Source organism: Canis aureus, chromosome 9 (assembly GCF_053574225.1).
Source record: "Canis aureus isolate CA01 chromosome 9, VMU_Caureus_v.1.0, whole genome shotgun sequence".
Classification (NCBI taxonomy): Eukaryota; Metazoa; Chordata; class Mammalia; order Carnivora; family Canidae; genus Canis; species Canis aureus.
The window spans coordinates 35126722-35138918 of record NC_135619.1 but is presented as its reverse complement, the minus strand read 5'-3'; the positions used below and the strand labels follow the sequence as shown (position 1 = coordinate 35138918).

The following is a 12197-nucleotide window of genomic DNA, read 5'->3' as shown; positions in this document are numbered from 1 at the left end:
TTGAGAATTTTTTGCTGCAGTCACAGTGGCAGCAGTGCCAATGGATGATGGATGTCTTCAGTGCCACACAGGAGACCCATGCATGCCAAGTCAGCTACAGCTTTGGTGTCCAGCTGCTGCACAGTGTCCTCACCAAATCAGCTATATGGGCGTGATTTCAACTGTGACTCTGGCTAGGTAGTACCCTTCAGTTCTGCTCATTTCCTCAGCCTGGTTCTCTAAACTTCCCAGCATTTCTGTGAGCTATCCAATATCCGTTTGAAAAATTCCTTTCATACTTAAGACAGCAAGGATTGGTGTCTGTTCTGAGAAATGTCAGTGATATCTCTATCTATATCTATCCCTGCTCCCAAGCAATCACTCATACCCTGCCGAACTATTACAAAAACTTCACTTTTACCGTATCATTTTTTAATATATGTTTAAAAAGACACAGTGGATTCTACATAAAGTCAAGTTCCTTAACTTGCTTTTCAGCATTCTGAATAATCCAGACTCTCTCAACCTAACTGGCGGTTCTCTTTCCTCTGCTCTCTGGCCAGTAGTTATTCCCCCCCAAATTTTTATGAAACCCATAGAAATAAAATTAAAAGCCAACATACACTCAACTAAAGCAAACACTTCATGAAAAAATATTTAAATTATATGTGATCAACTCCGATATTCTCTATTCCATTCTTTTTTTTTTTTTTTCACTTAAAAAAAATGTTGGCACTCATCAAGTTGATTTGTAAAACACAGGTTTAGCTTATACTTGTGGTTTTCAGATCACCCATACTCTGTTACCAGTTTATGACTTGGGCAGGAAATACATAAAGGAATTAACTCAAAACCTTCAGTTTATCTCACTTTTCCTATTAGTGTTTCTTATATTTACACAAATGTTGCAGAAAAAAATACAAAATCGGCATCATGACAAAAAAGGCCCATGAAAAACATCATTCTCAGGACTACCAAATACCAAATACCTTCTTTTTTTTAATGTGTTGAAAATTTTATTAACATTTAGTTTAAAAAGCTTTACACCCATGCCATGCCAATTCACAGAAGGTCCTCAAAGAAGTTACCCATTAGGGTTTGGTCCTTTGTTTAGAAGTCGTGGGGCCTTGGTATTTTTTTGTTAAGCGGTTTAGGAATTCATTATCTTGGTCCAGGGCTGGTAATATTGCACCACTTTCTTCTCCCTCACAAAAATGGTTCTCAATAATGTTCAAAGCAGTAAGGGCAACCTGAGGATTCTCATGAAGTTGCAAAGCCTCAATTTTATCAATGCCACCAATTTCTTCTATCAGAAGACACAGATTTTCCTTCTCTGAAAGCTTCTCTGCTGCCTGGAGGATAAAAGAGATAACGTCAAGGATGATGATAACAATTGTGAATACATAATACAGTTAATCACAAGAAAAATGCTTTCTAAACTTCTATTTGATTTTTCATATTACTGTGGAAGAACAGTTTGATTCCATACTCACAAAGACTTTTTTGGCCCAGTCTCTTGGAGAAAGTCCTGCTTTGGTTCTAGGGTTTGGGCACTGGCTACCCTGATTTGACCCAGAATGTTTCTCTATGGACTCTAACCAAATATGTGTGTAACAATCATTGCTAACATTTTTCAAATGAATGAAGTAAAAATAGATTAATAAAAAGATTTCTTGAAAATAACTAGAAAAAGTGAAGTCTACAAGCTTGGCCATGGATGAGTTTCAATGAGCTATTAAAACTGTCAATATCTCTTTATCAAAATCCAAAGACCGATTTGGGAGATGGAAATGGGAATGGGAATAGGGGGTTGGAGTCCAGAAGAAGAGACAGGTGCAGACTGAAAATGACAACTCAGAGCTGCTAGTAGCACATCTGAGTTCCTGCCCCAGGGACACTCTCCCCAGCTGCTGTCCTTTCATGGCTTACCACTCCCTTCCATGAGGTTTCTGATGTTAGTGTATTTAGGCTTTATGTTTGGTGGCCTGTAACCTTTGTGCTTTGGAGCCCATCGTAACAATCTGTTCACCTTTGTGAATATCTAATAGACAGTAGATGTACTCCCTTGAGATCAGAATACATACTGAAGTAAGAAAGAAAAAAATCTTTCTGTTAATTCCACAATGGTTTATATTCCAACACATCTTTGTATTCATCCATCTTTGTGGCCTGGAAAGCTAGCCATATGGAAGCAGGATACACAGAGCAGATTCTCCCCCCAAGACTTGGGAGCACATAAATAATGACCCTCTCTGCCTTCCTCCTATTGCCTGAAATCTCTTAGACCCCTGGCTATTTCCAATCACTTTGGAATTTTCTGCAGCTCAGCTTCACATCTTCTTTTCTCTACATTAAAAGAAACACAGAAGTGAAGCCAAAATAAAACCAAACCAGAAATTCCTTGGTAAATAGAAAAATGCATCATGCATCCTGCTTGTCCCATTTCTGCTCCTTATACCCACCCCTCCCAGTTCATCCTCATATTTCTTTTTTTTTTTAAGATTTTATTTATTCATAGAGACAAAGGGAGAGAGAGAGAGAGAGAGAGAGAGGCAGAGACACAGGCAGAGGGAGAAGCAGGCTCCATACAGGAAGCCTGATGCGGGACTCCATCCTGGGTCCCCAGGATCACACCCCAGTCTGTAGGCGGTGCTAAACCGCTGCGCCACCAGGGCTGCCCCATCCTCATATTTCTTTTTAGAGCTTTAGGCTTTTGTTGCAGTGAAAAGCTGCTAGTATTAAGGAGACAGGCATTTATTTATTCTTTCTTTGTCTAATCCATGGGGACATTTTTGCCTTTCTCTGCAATACCATTTGAGGGTGGGAGTAAAGTAAGAGAAGGTGACTAATGGAAAAGAACTCTTGAAATTGGAGACAATCAAGAACAAGTATTCCTAATATTCCTCATACTGCCCCCCTCCCATGCTGTGGGAGGTAATGTAAAACAAGGGTTAAGAACCTATAGTCAGATGACTTGGATTTAAAACCTGTTTTGCCTCTCTTTATCTCCTTATCTGACCTTGACACCTTACTTAACTCCCCAAGGCCTCTATTTCCTTCTTTGCACTCTAGTTATCATTAGCCACTGCAGGGGACAAAGGTGTGCACTCTACCCCCTAGGAGCTAGCACTGAAATGGAAAGAGGACTCAAGCCACATGTTCCGCATCATTGCCATCCCAGTGTTTTACCAACCCTGGAGCTTGCCATGACCATCAAGTCCCTGGTGAGAATGTGGGAATGTGGGTCAAGTGCCTTTTTTTCCCCAACCTTTATTTATTTTTTATTTTTTATGCATATTTTTATTGGAGTTTGATTTGCCAACATATAGTATAACACCCAGTGCTCATGCTGTCAAGTGCCCCCCTCAGTGCCCGTCACCCAGTCACCCCATCCCCCCGCCCACCTCCCCTTCCACTACCCCTGTGCCTTTCTTAACATAATTTAGCGTTGCAGGCTAGGGAGCTCACCTTTCCTTCAGTGGTTCATCAAGTCTGTAAAGACAAATGACACTCTTGGTGTTGCAGGTTGGTTGATTTCCCAGTGAGAAGACACCAACTTGAGGTTTCAAAGCAGAATTTTCCCTTGTCAACAGCATGTATGGCACACAGCTGGCACCCTATTCAGAAGCAGTGACCCGTGTGCTAAAAATTGATGCTTCTAGTGGCAGATGAACAGATTTCATTCTCTAGCAAAATTTCTCTTTCCTAAGTGAGAGAGAGCTCCTTCCCTTCTCCTTTCCTCACTTCCTTCCTTTCCTTTCTTTCTTCCTTCTTTTTCTTTTCTTTGTCTGCTAGTTGCCCAAAATCATTGGATTGTTTGGATTACCTTTATTTTTATTTTTGAATTAAGAGTTGTTGACATCGACTGGATATTACAGCTTCTTGCAAAATATTTAGAGTGTGTCTAATTAGGTCCTGTCGGGATGCCTGGGTGGCTCAGTGGTTGTGCATCTGCCTTCGACTCAGGGTGTGATCCTGGAGTCCCGGGATCGAGTCCCACATAGGCTCCACTTGAGGAACCTGCTTCTCTTCTGCCTATGTCTCTGCCTCTCTCTGTGTGTCTCTCATGAATAAATAAAAAATAATAAAAAATAATAGGTCCTGACATTGTTAACAACTCATAGGTCTCAATTTCTTCTTCTTTTTCTTCTCCTTCCCCACTTCCTCCTTCCTCTTCCTCCTCCTCTCTCCTTCTCCTTCTTCTTCTTCACAAATCTGGAGGACATAAGAGTGGACTAAAATAATTTCCCCATCTGCAAAAGATTTTACAAATAGTACTTAAGCTGAGAAATCCCTTGATAAATTTGCCAGTAGACCAATTCTCTTCACTGGTATGAAGGAGGTTTATAACAGGAATCCTTTGTGCATTGAGGAGACAAATGCACATGTATTTTACATGAGCAAATTCTAAATCAACCAGCCATGATTTTTTAAAATTATGTTTTCCCCAAAATAACCCCCTTTAGAACAAGTTCTCAAAGGCTTTCTCTCCATGATTGTAAGCTGTTCTTGGAGCCCTGGAAAGATGGAAAGAGAAACTGAGAGTCAAAGGTTTCCATATAACCACAGCTATTTCTTGCATTGGAAGCTGCCTATTTTTGCTCTCTCTAGAGAGAGAATTGCAGAAGTTTTTATGTCTGTCTCAAAATTGATTATGGGTTTTTAGTTTAACCAAGTTCAGACTTTAAAAAATACCAACAAAAGAAAAACAAAAATAACACTTATCATTCTCTTCTGCACATGTCAGTGAGTTTGCTTTGCACTTGTGCATGCTTGGAGTAACATTACATGTTGATGTTTACTATGAAACACTACAAACTTAAAAGCAGCAACAGGAGAACACTATAAGGACAGCTTGTGTGAATTGATTCAAGGCTCTCATTCATATATTAGCTAGACCTTTTGGTTAGTTGGGGTTTTGTTTTGTTTTGTTTTGTTTTGTTTTAGGTGATAAATTAGTAAAATCTGGATCCAATCCACTCCGATTAGAGCTGCCATATAAACAAATTGTTTGAATTCTGGATTTCACTTCAGAGGGTAGGATAAATATTAAAACCTAAATAATACTTAAAGCCAATCTTAATTAATCTTGAATAATTAGTGACCCTTTTACCAACACAGAAACACTTTGCACAAAATAATACTGAAGTCAATAAAGATAGAAAAGTTGTAAAGAAGTAGAAAATAAGAGGAAGGAAGTAAAGAGGAAATGGAATACAAAGCAAGGACGTGTAAGAAGAGGGAGGTGGGGATAGAGAGGATACACTTGTATGAGCCTTTATAAAGAGCAAGAAAAAAGGAATTTAATGACTGGACTTGGGTCACCACTGGATCTTACTGGAGAATATAGCATAACGGACACTGAAAGTTTATCCAAAAAAATCCTTCAAGTTCTGATACAATGTTTTCAAATACTTAGACAAACCCAGTGAGCCTGAGTGAAGGCTCTTAATATAACCCACATGGTTGCAGGGATCTCCCTACCTCCTTGACATCTTGACAAGTTTGGCTTGAGCTCTTGTTTTGGGTCTTATAGAGGTCCAATCTCTGGATCCACTCTGTGGTGTATCTATTCATTTTCTTACTATGGTCTTTTGATGAGCAAAAGTTAATTCTGGTGAAGTCAAACCTATCAGCTTTTCTTTTGTGGTTCATATATTTTAAGTCCTAGTTTATGAATCTTTGTTTACTCCAAAGAAGAGGTATTTTTAATATGGGATTTCAAGTGATTTTAAATTTAATCTAGACTGGTGGCCTCCTCTCCACCAAGACTTCACACTAGCCACTCTGGGCAGAGATGCTTCAGGCTAACGCTATCCCCTGGCCTTTCACCTCCATACACTCTAGATGAACCTCAATGCCAAGCCCATACTCCAAATTCTTTTCCCTCTAGTATAGATCCATTTGAACTTCTGAAGCTCTAGGGTTCATGGGGCACCTGGGTGGCTCAGTCAGTTAAGCCTCTGCCTTTGGCTCAGATCATGATCTCAGGGTCTTGGGATTAAGCCGTGCATCAGGCTCCCTGCTCAGTGGAGAGCTTGCTTCTCCCTCTCCTCCTGTCTCTCCCCACTGCTTGTGCTCTCTCTCTCTCAAATAAATAAATAAAATCTTAAAAAAAAAAAATAAAGTTCCACGGTTGGCTTTGTATCAGTAAAACCTAAAAGTTGTCCGGCAAGTCAGGAGAGTTTTCAAGGACACAGTAATTGTAATAGCAATTTTCCTCTTCTTCACATTATTGAATCAATTCAAACTTCTGGCCCTACTTTCCCATAAAAATTTTGGGATTTTAGCTAAATTCTTTTACTGAAATACACTAAAGCCTTCAACATCCAGAGACCTCAGACACTTGTTCACTTTTTATCCATTTTGTCCATACTTCTGAGTATGATGTGATGTAGCCAAATAAGAAATGAATAAGCTACTTTTCTCCCTGGTAACACCTTCATCTTCTGGTCTTCGTGACAGTCAACAGAATCATTCCACAGTCCAGAATGTTATCTTGATGACCTTTCCTCAGACTTCTAATTCCTGAGACTATTTGGCTCACATCTACATGTGGACAATTCCAGGCAATGCAGGGTTACTTTTCGATCTTAAATTGTTCTTCTCAAGAGTCAAATTCCAACTTTGAGAGTTCTTCATTTGGGCTATTGACTCCCCCAGAAACTTAGAACCTAAGAGGCCACTTTTCACAGTCACCTTCTAAATCCTTCTCTTTCAAAACTTGGTTCCATCTTACCTCCTCCAACTACTTTCTTCCCTAAACTATTGCTTCACTTATAATTCACTGAGCTTGGTTTTAAATATCTGGAAAACATCATCTGGCTCTCACAGAGTTCATGTGATAATCAAATGGAAATACCTGAAAAAAAAAAAGTCAATATGCCTACAATACAGAGCCTCCATTAGACAGGAACTGAGCCCCTGGGGCCCCTGGTAAGTAGATTTGGGCTCTACTCTTCCCTCTGACATTTCCTTTTATAGCCACTAATTTACACAGGACTGAAAGCCTCCCGGGGGGGAAACAAACGAGTTGAATGCTGCCCACTATTGGGAATCACACACAGCCATGTCTGATGGACTGGGTTGGCCCCAGTGGGAGCCAGAAAGACAAGGGAGTCTTTAGAGAGAAGTTATCACAGAGAAGGGGGAATCTGGACAAGTGAGCCAGAATGGAGAGGTGATTTTAGGAATGGCCCAATAGCTGATACCAGAAACTTCCTGACCTAGTCCTAGTGCCAGCACTTGTCATTGTAGAAAAAGAACTTAGTTGTATGAAATGGAATGAGCTGTATATTAAGCACCATAGCACTTTGGGGCTCAATAAATCTTACTAACAACCCTTCCTTCTCCTTCCCCACTCCTCTGCCTGGGCTGAATACAGAAGAACATTTTTCTCTCTTTGCCAAGATAGAGACAAACATCTCTGGCCTCAAGGTACAGTGGCATTATTCCAATTTTCCAAACAATGAGTGTAGTGGATTCCCATCTCCACAGGTGGCTAGAGGAACAAGAGCCAAGTTCCACCCCTAGAGGGGCACCTCTGTGGACCTGCCAGGGCCCCAGGCTTCAGATTCCTGGCTTGGCTTCACGTTGATCACAGTGGCCATGTGTGTGAATGAAAAGCTGCATCAATTTCAGACTCACTGGTTACTGTGGTGGGGGCTCCTGCACCCAATTCAATCTATCAGGATGGTTGAGGTCCATTTTCTAGCCTGGAAATGAAGTGTGATCTTTTTTCCACTACACAAAACCAGAAACTCAGAGTATACACCCAAAACAAGCACACTTTAATGCTACCTGCAGTCCTCCCATAAGTGAGTTGGGGGAAAAGGGGGAGGATTAATGTAAAATAAAAGGGCTAAAGTTTCTCATCAATTCAGATGGGCTTAGTGTGATCTGGTGGTAAAGAGGGAGTTGTTCTGTTGGCCTATGAATTTCTGGGAAATTGGGTCCTTCTTCATTCACTTAAGGAAAAAAAAAGCCTGAGTGTTCAGTCTCAGAATCTGCAATGGCAGTAGCACAGACAAGGTGACTGTCCTAATTACTCAGACTGACTGCTCTGGGGACCTTATTATTGGGGGCTAGCTAATGTGGACCTGTTTCTGGAGGAGAGTAGCCAGATGTGAAGGCTGAGCTGTCTTGTCACATCATAGGAAATCAGAGGAAAATAATTCACCCTTTAAAATCATAGCTACATCCATTCCTACACTTACATTTCTAATGTAGTGTTATCACCATATTCAATATATAGTATTATAATCAAGTTGCATCAGCCATATACACATCTGTCCCATAAACTTCAACCACACTAGGATACAACCTGATATCCAAAGAAAGAAAATCTCATTACAAGGTGGCCTCTGCTTAGGGAGACTAAGGGCACATGAACAGCAGGGCATTAGGGTCTCTATCTACCAAAATATTGCACACAACCAAAAGGAGATGCTGCTTCATTTAATGAAGCATTAGTGAGGCTCTCTGGCTTCAAGATCCAGTGGCAATATGGCCATTTTGGCATCGAGTGTAGATTCCTAGCACTGTTATTATTATTATGGAAGTTGAACTGTGTAATAGGTTGTATTTAAGTATTAACTTCCTTTTTTGTTTTTTTATAAGCTTACAACATGTCATAGTTCTCAAAATCTATAAAACATCAGGTACACATCCAACAAGGAACAAATGGTTCTGTTTTAGGTTTACCTCTAGGGCTTTTTAAAAATATAAACACAATAGGATATCATAATTAAAGTGGACATCCATGTTTCCCTCTTCAGCACTATGTATTCCCTTTTCTCTCTTCCTACAATCAACTTCTGTTTCTTATCCTCTATGTCTGTGTTTTTAATCTTTAAAAAAAAAATCTTGTATCTATTCATATTCATGGAGAACATATAGTACTCTTTTGCATTTTTAAACGTTTACATCAAAGCAATCATACTGTACAAATCTTTTGGTAACTTGCTATTTTTTTCTTCCTTCCTTTTTTTTTTGACTGATCCATATCGATACAAATATGTCTAGTTCATGCATGCAATATTGTCTTACTACACAAAATACCACAGACCAGAAGCAGCAGCATCACCGGGAGGCTTCTTAAAAGAGGCATAACCTCAAGCCCCACCCCAGACCTAAAGATCCCCAGGTGGTGGTTCCTCTACACACAAAAATCAGAAAAAAAATTTCTGTATCCCATTCATCATATGACAACACCACCGTTTACTTATGCTTTATGATATACAAATATGTTATAATATTCATATAAATATGCTTATATTTACTGTTTCCCTACTGAAGGACCTTTAAGTTGTTTCCAATGTTTTGCTATTAGAAATAATGCTTCATTGAATACACTTATATATGTCTTAAGGTGCATGTATCTAATTTTTCTGTCATTACCTGGAAATAGAAATGCAAAGTGGAATGTATATTCATTTGCCCATCTTCAGCTTGGGATTACCAAAGTGCTTTCCAAAGAGGTTGAGCAAAATATACTTCCTTTTGCAGTGTACAATCATATCCTTGACAATACCTGACATTGTTAAGACCTCTTTGAATTCTGCAAGTCTAATGATTGTGAAATTGTATCTCAGGTGTTTCTTTTTCTTCTCTTTACAGCTTTGTTGAAGTATAGTTGATATACATTGAGCTGCACAAAAAGTATAAAGTTTGATGTTTTGACATATTTATATACTTGTATGAAACTATCACTAAAGTCAAGATAATGAACATCAATGTCATCTCCCCTCAAATTTTCTCATGTTTTTCCATAATCGTTCCCTCCTGCTCCTCTCCCTGCCCAGTCTAACTTCAGCTGACATTAGATACACACATCACATATAGCCTAGGAACCCGATACCAATATTCCTCCATTTTCCTTTTTCCAGGCCTTTTTAGTGTATTGTCTGTTCTCATGGTTTGACTTCTACATATGTTCTAAACTTCACAACACATTGTTATGATTTTGGTTTTAGATTACCAGTTATCTTTTAAAATAATTAGAAATAAGAAAAAAATGGTTGTATTTACAGGTGTGCCTCATACCTGTGTGTAGATTCAGGTTTCCATCTGGTTTTAGTTTCCTTCTGCCTAAAAGACTTGCTTTAACATCTCCAGAAATGCTGGCTTGCTGGTGAAGAATGCTCAGTTTTGAAGGTTTGAAAGTCTCTCTTTTATCTTTATTTTTGATACATTTTTGCTGACCATAGAATTCTAGATTCTGTTTTTTTACATTAGTACATCAGTGATGTTTCTCTGGCTTGCGCTGCTTCTGGTGATTAAATCTGCCATAATTTTTAGTGTTTGCTTTTCTGAAAATAATGTATCTTTTTTGTCCTTATTGCTTTTATTAAAAGATTTTATTTATCTATTTGAGAGAGAGAGCACATGTGTGCAAGCAGGGGGAGAGGGCTAGAAGCAGAGGGAGAGGGAGAAACTTAAGCAGGCTCTGCACTCCATATGGGGCTCTACTCACCACCCTGAGCTCACAACCAGAGCCAAAATCAAGAGTTGTAACTTAACTGACTTTGCCATCCATGTGCCCCTGCAGATTTTTGCATTATCACTGATTTTAAGTAATTTGATTCTGATGTCCTCAGTGTAGTTTTCTTTTCTTTTCTTTTTTTTATATTTGTGTTTGGGCTTATTGAGCTTCTTGAAACTATAGGATTCTAATTTCACCAAATTTGGAAAAATTTTGGTCACTTTCTTGAAATGTATACATATTTTTTATTCATTCCTCCTCCTTGCACTCAACATGTATTATGAGGCCATCTCAGTTAGTCCCACAGCTCATGAATTCTCTGGGGGTTTTTTTCAGTCTTTTTTCTCTCGATGCTTCATTTTAGTTTCAACTGCTATATTTCTAAAGGCACTAATTTTTCCTTTCTCAGTATCTAATCTGTAGTTAATCTCACTCTGTGTAGCTTTCATCCCAGATACAACATTTCCATCTCTGGAAGTTTTATTTGGTTGTTTTGCTTCTCTCTCCCCCCCCTTTTTTATTTAAAATATATGCCATGTCTCTACTTAACATGCTCAATATTTCCTCTACATTCTTGATCATATATATGTAGTTAAAATAACTATTTTAATGTCCTTACCTACTGCTTCTATTACCTGTGTCATTTCTGGGTTGGTTTTGGTTGGCTGACTTTCTTCTCATTAGGGGTCAAATTTTTGTGTTCCTTTGTATGCCTGGTTATTTTTTATTGGGTCCTAAAACATTGTGAATTTTACTTTATTGAGTGTCAATATTTTTGTATTCCTGTAACTATTTTTGAGCTTGTTCTGGGACACAGTTAATTAGAAACAGTTTGATCCTTGCAAGACTTTGATTTTAAGCTTTGTTAGGCAGGCTCAGAGCAGTCTTTTGTCTAGGGATAATTTTCCTCACTACTGAGACAATACTCTTCTGAGGGCTCTACCTAATGTTTGATGAGTTATGTAAATGACGAAGTTTTTCCACTTTGACTGGCAAAACCCCAAACTATTTCCAGCACCACACGAGCCCTGAAAATTGTTTTCTCTAATGCTTCCTGGGGGTTCTTTCTCCAGCCTTGGGTACTTTCCTCACATGCTAATCAGCAATCAGGTGAAAGCTTGAGAGGTCCCTCTTCAAATCTTCAGAGCTCTCTCTCTCTCAGCAACTCTCGCCTCCCTGGGGTTCTCCCTCCAGACATTAGTTGCCTTGGCCACTTCCAGACTCTTGAGTTCTATCTCCTCAACTCAGGGAGGCCTGGGCTCTCCCTCCAGAACTATAGTAACTCAAGAAAGGAATAGGTGGATCACAGGGTTCACTCCCTTGTCTCAGGGATTACTCTGCCTTATATCCAATGTCTAGTATAAATATTAGGTGTCTATTAACAAGATTACACCTATACTGATTGACTTGTAACCTAGAGCTACTTGAATTACAAATGTATTAATAGTATTATCAAAGTCTGCCACAATTTGGCACTGTAAGTATCTTAACATTTTTCTGCTTGCTCATTTGGACAAAACTACTAGTTACTAAGATTACTGCAAAATAGGAAAAACATAAATTAGTGCAAAATAGGAAAACATAAATTCTTCATAATATCCAGAACCACAGTTCTCATATCCTGATTGTGGCTCAGAATTACCTGTGACATTTCTTCAGCATACTGATGTCTGGCCTCCACTCAAGTCCTTCAGTCAGAATCTCTAGCAATGATGCACACTCAGGAAGATAGGTT

At 39.1% G+C, this 12197-nt stretch overlaps 1 long non-coding RNA gene across 1 annotated transcript; it reads right to left on the bottom strand.

Annotated features, from left to right (window-relative positions):
• Positions 1-958: 958 nt before the first annotated feature.
• Positions 959-10114, bottom strand: LOC144320634 (uncharacterized). Its single transcript, XR_013386241.1, has 3 exons — positions 10024-10114; positions 3448-4232; positions 959-1331 (listed from the first exon to the last, which is right to left on the bottom strand). It is a non-coding gene; the product is annotated as an uncharacterized LOC144320634 (long non-coding RNA).
• Between the last annotated feature and the right edge of the window lie 2083 nt (positions 10115-12197).